Source organism: Poromitra crassiceps, assembly GCF_964638095.1.
Source record: "Poromitra crassiceps genome assembly, chromosome: 10".
NCBI lineage: Eukaryota > Metazoa > Chordata > Actinopteri > Beryciformes > Melamphaidae > Poromitra > Poromitra crassiceps.
Window position 1 is genome coordinate 42,475,123 of NC_139631.1, and position 10,000 is coordinate 42,485,122.

A 10,000-nucleotide genomic window follows, 5' to 3' on the forward strand; every position below is an offset into this window, starting at 1 on the left:
ATCAAGTATTAAATAGTATTGTAAGCTACGCAGCAGGGTGTAAAGTAGTGGAAAGCAGACCCACCTTTTCCAAACTGCATCATTAAAGTGATAATAATAACAACTAAGAATAATTATAATTCAATATACTGTTTTATTCTGAAATGGGCCATTCTGCATAATGAGTCCTACTTTTACTATTCTTGCTATGAGTACATTTTGATGCCAATACAGTGCTTTTGTACTTTGACTTCAGTAACATTTTAAATGCAGGACTTTTACTTGTAACAGGTCTGACTACTTCTTCCACTGGTGCTCCCTGCCTCCTCTTCCCTCTCCTCCCTCCCTCCCCCTTTCCACCTCTCCTCTTCCCTCTCTCTTCTCTTCATCCTCTCCACCTCTCCTCTTCCCTCTCTCTTCTCTTCATCCTCTCCACCTCTCCCTCTTCCCTCTCCTCTCTTCATCCTCTCCACCTCTCCTCTTCCCTCTCTCTTCTCTTCATCCTCTCCACCTCTCCTCTTCCCTCTCCTCTCTTCATCCTCTCCACCTCTCCTCTCCTCTCTTCATCCTCTCCACCTCTCCTCTTCCCTCTCCTCTCTTCACCCTCTCCTCTTCCCCTCTCCTCTCTCCCTCCCCCTTTCCACCTCTCCTCTTCCCTCTCCTATCTTCCCCTCTCCTCTCTCTCCTCTTCCCCTCTCCTCTTCCCTCTCCTATCTTCCCCTCTCCTCTCTCTCCTCTTCCCCTCTCCTCTCTCTCCTCAACTCTCATCCTCTCCTCTCTCCCTCCTTCACTCCTCCCCTTCACAGGTCACATATATAGTCGGTCAGCGAGAAGAGAAGAACAAGACCACCACTTCTCCTCCAGGTAGGAACCTGTCTGTCTGTCTGTCTGTCTGTCTGTCTGTCTGTCTGTCTGTCTGTCTGTCTGTCTGTCTGTCTGTCTGTCTGTCTGTATCCTGTCTGTCTGTCTGTCTGTCTGTCTGTCTGTCTGTCTGTCTGTCTGTTGTCTGTCTGTCTGTCTGTCTGTCTGTCTGTATCCTGTCTGTCTGTCTGTCTGTCTGTCTGTCTGCCTGTCTGTCTGTCTGTCTGTCTGTCTGTCTGTCTGCCTGTCTGTCTGTCTGTCTGTCTGTCTGTCTGTCTGTCTGTCTGTCTGTCTGTGTGCCTGTCTGTCTGTCTGTCTGTCTGTCTGTCTGTCAGTCTCTGTCTGTGTGCCTGTCTGTCTGTCTGTCTGTCTGTCTGTGTGCCTGTCTGTTGTCTGTCAGTCTCTCTGTCTGTCTGTCTGTCTGTCTGTCTGTGTGCCTGTCTGTCTGTCTGTCTGTCATTCTCTGTCTGTGTGCCTGTCTGTCTGTTGTCTGTCAGTCTCTCTGTCTGTGTGCATGTCTGTCTGTTTGTTTGTCTGTTGTCTGTCAGTCTCTCTGTCAGTCTCTCTGTCTGTCTGTCTGTCTGTCTCTCCGTCTGTCTCTCAGGTTGAATTCACCCTCAGTCTCACCCTCGGTTTGTTGTCCAAACTTGAATATTGTTAATAGTGATGCAGTTTCCTTAGGTTTTTATTTGTGTTTTATTTTGAAATTTGATTCAGTTTTCATTCCGTTTGTGTTCTGGCTATCTGCAGTGGGTTTGGGTGCAGCTGTGATGTATTGATTGGTGATCAGGAAACTCAAACTGAACTGAAATCAGATTGATTTGAATTTGACCTCAGTGCATTTTGGAGACGGACTCTTTAGCTTCATGTCTTCATTTTTCATTTCTGCTTAGAAGCATCCTGTTCAGTCTGAATCAAGTCAGAGTCGCTTTATGACCAGATGCACTTTTCAATTCAATTTTCCATGAGAGAGAGAGAGAGCGGAGGAGAGAGAGGGGGGAGGGGAGAGAGAGGGAGAGAGAGGGGGAGAGAGAGAGGGGGGAGAGAGGGTGAGGGGAGAGAGGAAGTAAGAGAGAGAGAGCGGAGGAGAGAGAGGGGGAGGGAGAGAGAGGGTGAGGGGAGAGCAAGAGAGAGAGAGGGGGGAGGAGAGAGAGGGGGGGGAGGAGAGAGAGAGGAAGTGAGAGAGGGAGAGAGAGGGGGCAAGAGAGGGAGAGAGAGAGAGGAGGAGAGAGAGGGACAGAGAGAGGGTGAGGGGAGAGCAAGAGAGAGAGAGGGGGAGACAGAGAGAGAGGGAGAGAGAGGGGAAGGATGGAGATAGGACAAGAGAGAGGAAGTGAGAAAGGGATAGAGAGAGAGGGAGAGACAGAGAGAGAGTGAGAGACAGAGGGAGGGAGAGGGGGAGGGGGGAGGGAGGGAGAGGGAGAGGGAGAGGGGAGAGAGAGAGAGAGGTGGACCAAGATAGAGAGATAAATAGAGAGTGGGGGGAGGACAATGTGTTAGGTAGGATAGAGCCTCCAAAATGATCACCAATCACCATTCAGAGCAGACTGAGCAACCTGGGTCCACTCCAGACCTTTGACTCCGCCCACTCCACAGAGCTGAGTCCAGACCTTTGACTCCGCCCACTCCACAGAGCTGAGTCCAGACCTTTGACTCCGCCCACTCCACAGAGCTGAGTCCAGACCTTTGACTCCGCCCACTCCACAGCGCTGAGTTTTGGCTCCTTCTATGCAAAATGCCTTTTCATGTTTGTTTGTTTTATACCCACCAGAATAAAAGGACATTTGACATTTCTGTAGATCATGGATCTAATGTACCTCAGTGTACATTTGGAACAAAACGCAACGTTAATTTGGGTTAGGGTTAAAGTCAAGCTGAACCCAAAAATGACTTTTATTTTATTTTAGTTCAAATACCTGGGTATGCGGTGCACCTATTTAATAATGTATGCCAAAAAAAATCACATCAATCTAATTTATTTCGTTTTTCACACTTTTTCACATCAAAAGTTCATTTTTCAAGATTTCACTGATAACAGTAATCTACAGTTTGCTGACGTCACCTAGTACTATCAAATGTCTACCCCATTTCAACCAATCATATCACGACATGGCAGCTGTCAATCAAATCTTCATTTCAGGATAATTTTCTCTTCCAAATGAAGGAGAAAATGGTGCCTAGTGCCTGTCATCTGGCAGAATTGCTAGCCCATAAACTAACTACTAACCTGGCCAATTGTATGGAATATACTAAATAAATCAAATGATAATGTCTGAGATTGCAAAGAAATGTAACTGGCTCGTTAAAACTCGCATTCCAGGAATATTGTATTTATCGCAAAAATGGCGCGCGCCTGAGAGCGTGGTTGTCAGGGGTCTCCCCTCGGAGATTCCAGGCGGGCGGGCAGCACCCATGCATCGGATTGTCCGCTCGTTCCACACAGAAGTAGCTGGCTGCCTGGTTACTCGGCGGATCCCCCTCGCGTAGCACGACAACACGCTGAATCCCACTCGATTTGGGGGTGGAACACGCCAGGATTGGCCAATGCCAAAGCCAGTCCCCAGAATTGTCAAATCAAATCATCGACATGCTACTATGACCCGCCTCTCAACCTGTCATCTCAGACAAGTTATGTTTTCAGTCTGAAACGGACTCCGACCCACGCGCCACTTGGCACAAACTTTAAATTTTGTGCGTTTTTGTGCGTTTGTTTATAACTCATGGGTCGCAAATGGACACTTGCTACTAGCAAAAATCTAATAAAATACCACGTTAACTCGGGAGTTCCTACTCGCAAACTCGGGGGTGATTTCTCAACCCCTAGTTTGGTCCCAGCGCGTCATTTGACATCATTTCAAGATGGCCGCCCACCATTGTATGAATTTAAAACACGTTTTCTTTTCTTTTCAACAATAGAAAGCTTTCAGACAAATGAGCGTACCAATACAATAGTTGGTTAAACCCATACAACTAAACGTTCATGTTGTTATTATCCATGGTGTTGCAACTTGAAGCCCTGAAGCCTGAACGCACGTAGGTCGGAGATGACACGTTTGCCACCTGTCACCTCCGGCCAAACACGAATGCAGGATTCCAGTTGAAATGTCGACTTTGGAAACAAATCCGTAAGGCAAATGTTTACGCCCTCCTCCGCCACGCTCGGCCTCAACACCCTCCTTACTTTCCACCGTGCTATTTCAATAGCAGACTGTCGTTATTTAGGAGAAAAGAATAGGCCAAAAAAAAAACATTCCCATCTTTTACAGCTGTTACTGTGAAACTACAATGTTTTTTTTTGCACTGTGGACAAACCATAGACCGTATACATATATGGACGTAGCTAACTGTGACGTCACCCATTGGTTTTTGGGCTCCCATTTTGAAGCACCGAGGTTGGCATTTTCACCGTCGCCATCTTGGTTATTTGGAGCCTGAAGTCACGTGAATTTGGACGAGAAGAGCTTGCTATTGATCCGTTATCAGCAAGCGGCACCATTACTGGACACGTGACCTATCACGCCCAAAAACTTAGTATTTTCTATCATCTACTTGAAAAGGGGCCATAATATTCACAAGTTTCCTGGTGAGACTGTGGTCGCTTGCTTCCATGACACCCTCCCTCCCTGTTTCCAGCTGCCGGTTGCCTGTTTCCGCCCAGGACCGTTCATAGCAAAAGAGACTGAAAATAATCATAATAATTGTTGTGACTTTGTACCTACCTATGTCTGGTAATGGAGCCCCCCAGCACAATAATTTCACACGTGCATAATTGTACAACAGAGTGACAATATCTTGAATCTTGAAAGAGCGAGACCGCTAAAGCTCCGTTCAATGACCAAATAATAAGAGTTCCGGTTTGGACGTTTAGCCTTCAAAACAAAAGCGGCCGCTATGCAACCACATACTATTTTTAACTATTTTTCTTTGCTCAAATAAGGCCGTACAGTACGAGTGAATTGACATTCAACTAGTTTTTGTAAAATATTGCCGCTATGCAACCACACAACGTTACTATTTTTAGCCATTTCGGATCAAATAAGCCAAACGTTCCCACTCTTTGACAGCGGCGCGCACGTCCTTGCTAGTGAAAAAAATGTAAACAGGAAGTCGACAACCGGCAAACCGCTGAAAATCATGGGAAACGTAAGTCCAGGAATAAGGTGAATACTAAATGAACATTATGCTAAACTCAAGTAAGGCCATTTTACCATTCACTTCCATGTAACCGGACTTCGTTTTGCGGTCAGTGGAGTTGCCCCCTGCATTTGCCTGCAGGCCATTTCACCAGATTCAGGTTTAAGTTACTTCCGCATTGGCTTGACAAACGATAGGAGCTAGCCCACTGCATGGGACCAACGTTGCTATTAAACAATGTGCTGTGAGACTGGGCTGTCACTGCACATCCCTTCAGCAGATCTGTTGTTGTTATTAAAGATGAGCTGTGATACAGGTATGAAGCTCAGGCTGAGCCGCGTTACCATGACAACACAGCATCACAACATCTATTTTTTATAAACATTTTGAACAAATGAAAGATTGGCCTGTGTGTGTGTGTGTGCAATTGTTATTGTTCTTATCTCACTGGCCTACAAAGGTAATATACAAAGATATTTGTTTACGTTGCTATAGTTATTGCTGTTTGTTTATTTGCTAAGTTGTTTGCTGGCTAGCATCGGTTTTTTATATATTTTAGTAGGAAGTAACATCAACCTGCTGACATCTGATTGGCTGTGAGATTAAACAGATTCTACTTGGAAAAGTTGAAACCGATTTAAAAATATTCAGTTCAGTTATGCTCCATTTTCGTACGTTCAGTAGCATTGTCATATAGCTTCATAACTATCCAAATCAGGTACTGTTGGACGCCAAACTCTGAGAGGCATCCACAGGGCGTCATGAAAGACAGAATCGAACGCCTATAGTCGCCAAACAGAAGAAACGGTTCTTCTTCACAGTCACCTACCTTTTTCGCCACTTTCTGGGTGATATGTTTGGCAGCTGGCAGCTTCTGGCATCTGTCAGTCCCTTGCCAGGCATAAAGCAAATTGTTCTTATATTACATTACATTGCATCAATTAGCAGACGCTTTTATCCAAAGCAACTTACAACAGTACATTTTGTCAGAGTGAAATCAACTGTGCAACACAGTCTATAATACACCAACAAAGAATGTCTTGCATTTCTTGAACCATAATGTTCTTCTGCAATCTGAGGTCGCAGGTTATGTTGGAGTCTGTTTGATGATCTGGCTGATCAGAATGATGATATGGTTGGTACCAGGTGAGTCACCAGCTATCTGAATTAGCATAGCTTGATTTAGCGGCGCTATTCTTCAATATAACAAGTTGACAACATTTGGGGAGGCAGTATTTAGAGCAATTCTTCCTACAAATCAGTTATATACACTGCAGAAAGGTTAGCAAAGTAAAGTACAAGTGGGGGGGGATTTCGCATTGGAGTGGATGATGTCACCCTCTGACATCACATCTGGTCGCAGCTATTGCGAAATTGTGCTTGTTTGTTTGTTTGTATGTTTGTTAGTGAAACCAACAACACAGCAACTCTTCAGCATATCAATATTAATTTGACCTATATAGTCCACTATAAAATACCCACAATGCACAGCGATTTCTAGTGAACAGCGAATGTACCCTACATTTTCGCCGGTATACCACAATGCAATGTGGTTGTCTTTACCGAAGGAGAAGGAGAAAGTCGCTAGCTCGCGAGCTAACAAGCTCGTGAGCTACTTGAACAGCATGACTTGCTATTAGGAGACAGCACCTTAGTTGACAAAACCACACATGCACGTAATTAGAATTCCGAACGTTTATTTTGGATTTAGCAGTCAAAACATGCAGCATCAATACTGCTGCAGAGCTCGGTTTGTTATGTGATACTGAGCACGGATTGCTAACGTCACATGAATAGGCTACCCGGTGCATTTTGTGACGCAATGATCTTCAGAAAAAAATCTGTGTAGTGTCCGAAACTCATTTGATTGCTCCCCATATAGTTCACTATATGATAAACACTATTATGGGGAATAGTGAGTGAGTGAATGAGTGAACTTCTTTGGTGTTTTCTGGCAGTCGGCATACTTTATGTTGCATTACATCCATCCACTGTTTCCCTACATTCTGTACTTCCAGGGCCTGAATGAGTGAACTATTCTGAACACGGCTTTTCTCTACTTACCCATTGTGACATCATCAGTGATGTCATAAATCCCCCCCCCTGCTGGTTGTATAAGAGTGATGGTGGGATGCTGCTGTGACATCTTTAAAGATCCTCATCCTGTCATGTGGACACACCTGTAAGTGTCCACTTGGTAAGGAAATTCCACAGAATGAACCACCTCGTAACTTGGTGTTAACGAACCTGTGTGAGGCTTTCTTAGGCCAGGTCACTAGGAGGCCAAATCTGATTTGTGAACTTTAGTGACCTATTATTGACTTTATGCAGATTGGTTTTATGAGTCTGGACGCTCCAAGTCTGATTTGTGTCACTTGTCCCAAACCACATATGGAGGTAGTTTCCAATCTGCTTCAAATGTGCTTTTGACTGATGTGTCTTCAGTGCGGACGCGCAGATCCACCAAATCTGATTTGAACGTCACTCGCAACTCGTCATCAAATGCTTCTGCGCAGAAAAACCACGTCACCAACGTACGTATTTACTGACGCCCACGTCGTTACCATAGCAACCCATGCAGATAGGCTGTTTAGGTCTGGACACACAGATCCGACTTGAAAATCAGATTTGTGGCAGTGCGGACACACTCCCAAATCATATTTGCTGCTAAAGTCATTAATCATCATCATTATCTTGATTGGTTTCCAAAATCTGATTTGGGAGTGTGTTCGCACTGCCACAAATCTGATTTGGGCAAGTGTTCAAGTCGGATCTGTGTGTCCAGACCTCCATATGTGGTTTGGGACAAGTGACACAAATCAGACTTGGAGCGTCCAGACTCATAAAACCAATCTGGATAGAATCATTAATAGGTCACTAAAGTTCGCAAATCAGATTTGGCCTCCTAGTCTGAACATGGCCTTAGTGGAGAAAGAGCTTCAGCAGGATCTGAGCTTCTCTGCAGTCTGCACTCTGAGGAGGATCTCCTGTCCTGTCTGCTGTGACATCTTTAAAGATCCTGTCATCACGTCATGTGGCCACAGCTTCTGTAAAGCTTGTCTGCAGAGCTGGTGGACATCAGAGACTACCTAATACAGGAGTGTCCACTTTGTAAGCATATAGTGTATCTCCTCAGAGTGAACCACCTTGTAACTTGGTGTTAAAGAACATGTGTGATGCTTAGTGGAAAGAGTTCTAGCTTCAGCAGGATCTGAGCTTCTCTGCAGTCTGCACTCTGAGAAACTCAAGCTCTTCTGTTTGGACCATCAGCAGCTATAGTGTGTCATCTCTGTCTGCATTCAGAAACACACACCAACCACAGATTCAGACCCATCGATGTAGCTGCAGTGGATCGCAAGGTGGAACTCCAGAAATCACTGAAGCCCGTAAAGGAGAAACTGGAGCTCTTTAATAAAGTTAAAGGAAACTGATCAAACAGCAGAACACATTAAGGTCCAGGCCCGATGCACAGAGAGGCAGATTAAGGAGTTTAAGAAGCTTCACCAGTTTCTCCAAGAGGAAGAGGAGGCCAGGATCGCTGCACTGAGGGAGGAAGAGGAGCAGAAGAGTCAGACGATGAAGGAGAAGACTGAGGGTTTGAGCAGAGAGAAAGCAGCTCTTTCGGACACAGTCAGAGGAGCCATAGAGAAGGAGCTGAGAACTGAAGACGTCTCACTCCTGCAGAACTACAAGGCTACAGTGGAAAGAGTCCAGCGCCCACTGCTGGGAGGATCCACAGCTGGTCTCAGGAACTCTGATAGATGAGGCCAAACCCCAGGGCAACCTGAGCTTCACACTCCTGTGGTTCTGGACCCAAACACTGCCCATCTATACCTCATCCTGTCTGAAGATCTGACCAGTGTGAGGCGTGGAGAGAGACAGCAGTTTCTTGACAATCCAGAGAGGTTTGATGAGTACTGCTACTATATGTCCGGGCTCTGAGGGCTTTAACTCAGGAACTCACAGCTGGGATGTTGAGGTTGGAGACAGTATTTAGTAGATCTTGTGTGTGTTCACAGTCTGTCTAGAGGAAGAGATGGTCTGTGGATTATGGAGAATATGGTTCTCTGTTAGTGAATACATAAGTCTCCCCATCATGTCTCCCAGTGAAGAAGCTCCAGAGGGTCAGGGTGAGTCTGGACTGGTACAGAGGAAAGCTGTCATTCTCTGATCCTGATACTAACACACACATACACACCGTCACACACACCTTCACTGACAAGATGTTTCCCTACTTTAACACTCTGGGTACTGTGGATATTTGACCAGTGAAGGTGTAACAGTGGAACAGCAAAGTTAGGAGGCGTGTCAACCAACCAACATGTTGAGCACTTGAAGCGCTGGTGCTGAGCTGAAATACTTTTTTTTACGTTGTGGCCACTAGGGGCCGAGGTAGACTCAGCCCTCAGTCTTAATCCATTTCACTACTGTAAGACTGAGAATATTACTATTTAAATATTTTCATAACGTTAGGTGGTGCTGTTGGAAGCCTTGCATCGGAGAACCAATCATGAGTGTTGTGGGCGGCCCTGCTTTCTGGGGGCAGTGACGCTCATGCAGAACCGGTGTCTCGCAAAACATCGCCGCGTTTGCGGAGAAACATATTAATCACTTAGAAACAAACATAACCTGTCAATAGGACGTGTTTCATCCGGCCCCGGCGGCTAGAGGTCTTTCCCCCAGCGATAAGCCCGACTCCCGAGGCTAACGTTACAGAGCCTGCTGGCTGCTAATGACTTCACACAAGTTCACAGTAGCAAGCGGACCACATCCGGGTAGGAAAAATTATTGTAAAATAAACAACAGGTATAAACTATCTTTGCAGCACATCAGTGTCTTGCTCTATATTGGAACTATGAAACATTGCATTGCCGCTACCAAATAAAATTCTAATAATAAATGTAGGCGTGTCTGCTGCCGGCCGTTCTCGCCGGGCTCAATGAACCAGATTTGGAACAGTAAATTCCCAGACGTTTGGTGGTTAGGTGGCGCTGTTGGCGCCGCTCACCAAACGTCTGGAAACCGA

At 45.6% G+C, this 10,000-nt stretch overlaps 1 protein-coding gene across 1 annotated transcript in view; it reads left to right on the forward strand.

Annotated features, from left to right (window-relative positions):
• Nucleotides 1–789: 789 nt before the first annotated feature.
• slc18a1 (solute carrier family 18 member A1) overlaps nucleotides 790–10,000 on the forward strand; it is a gene marked incomplete at its 3' end in the record, with an annotated part of 33,447 nt that continues 24,236 nt past the window's right edge. The window contains exon 1 of the mRNA XM_083645448.1: nucleotides 790–843. The remainder of the gene's footprint in view (nucleotides 844–10,000) is intronic.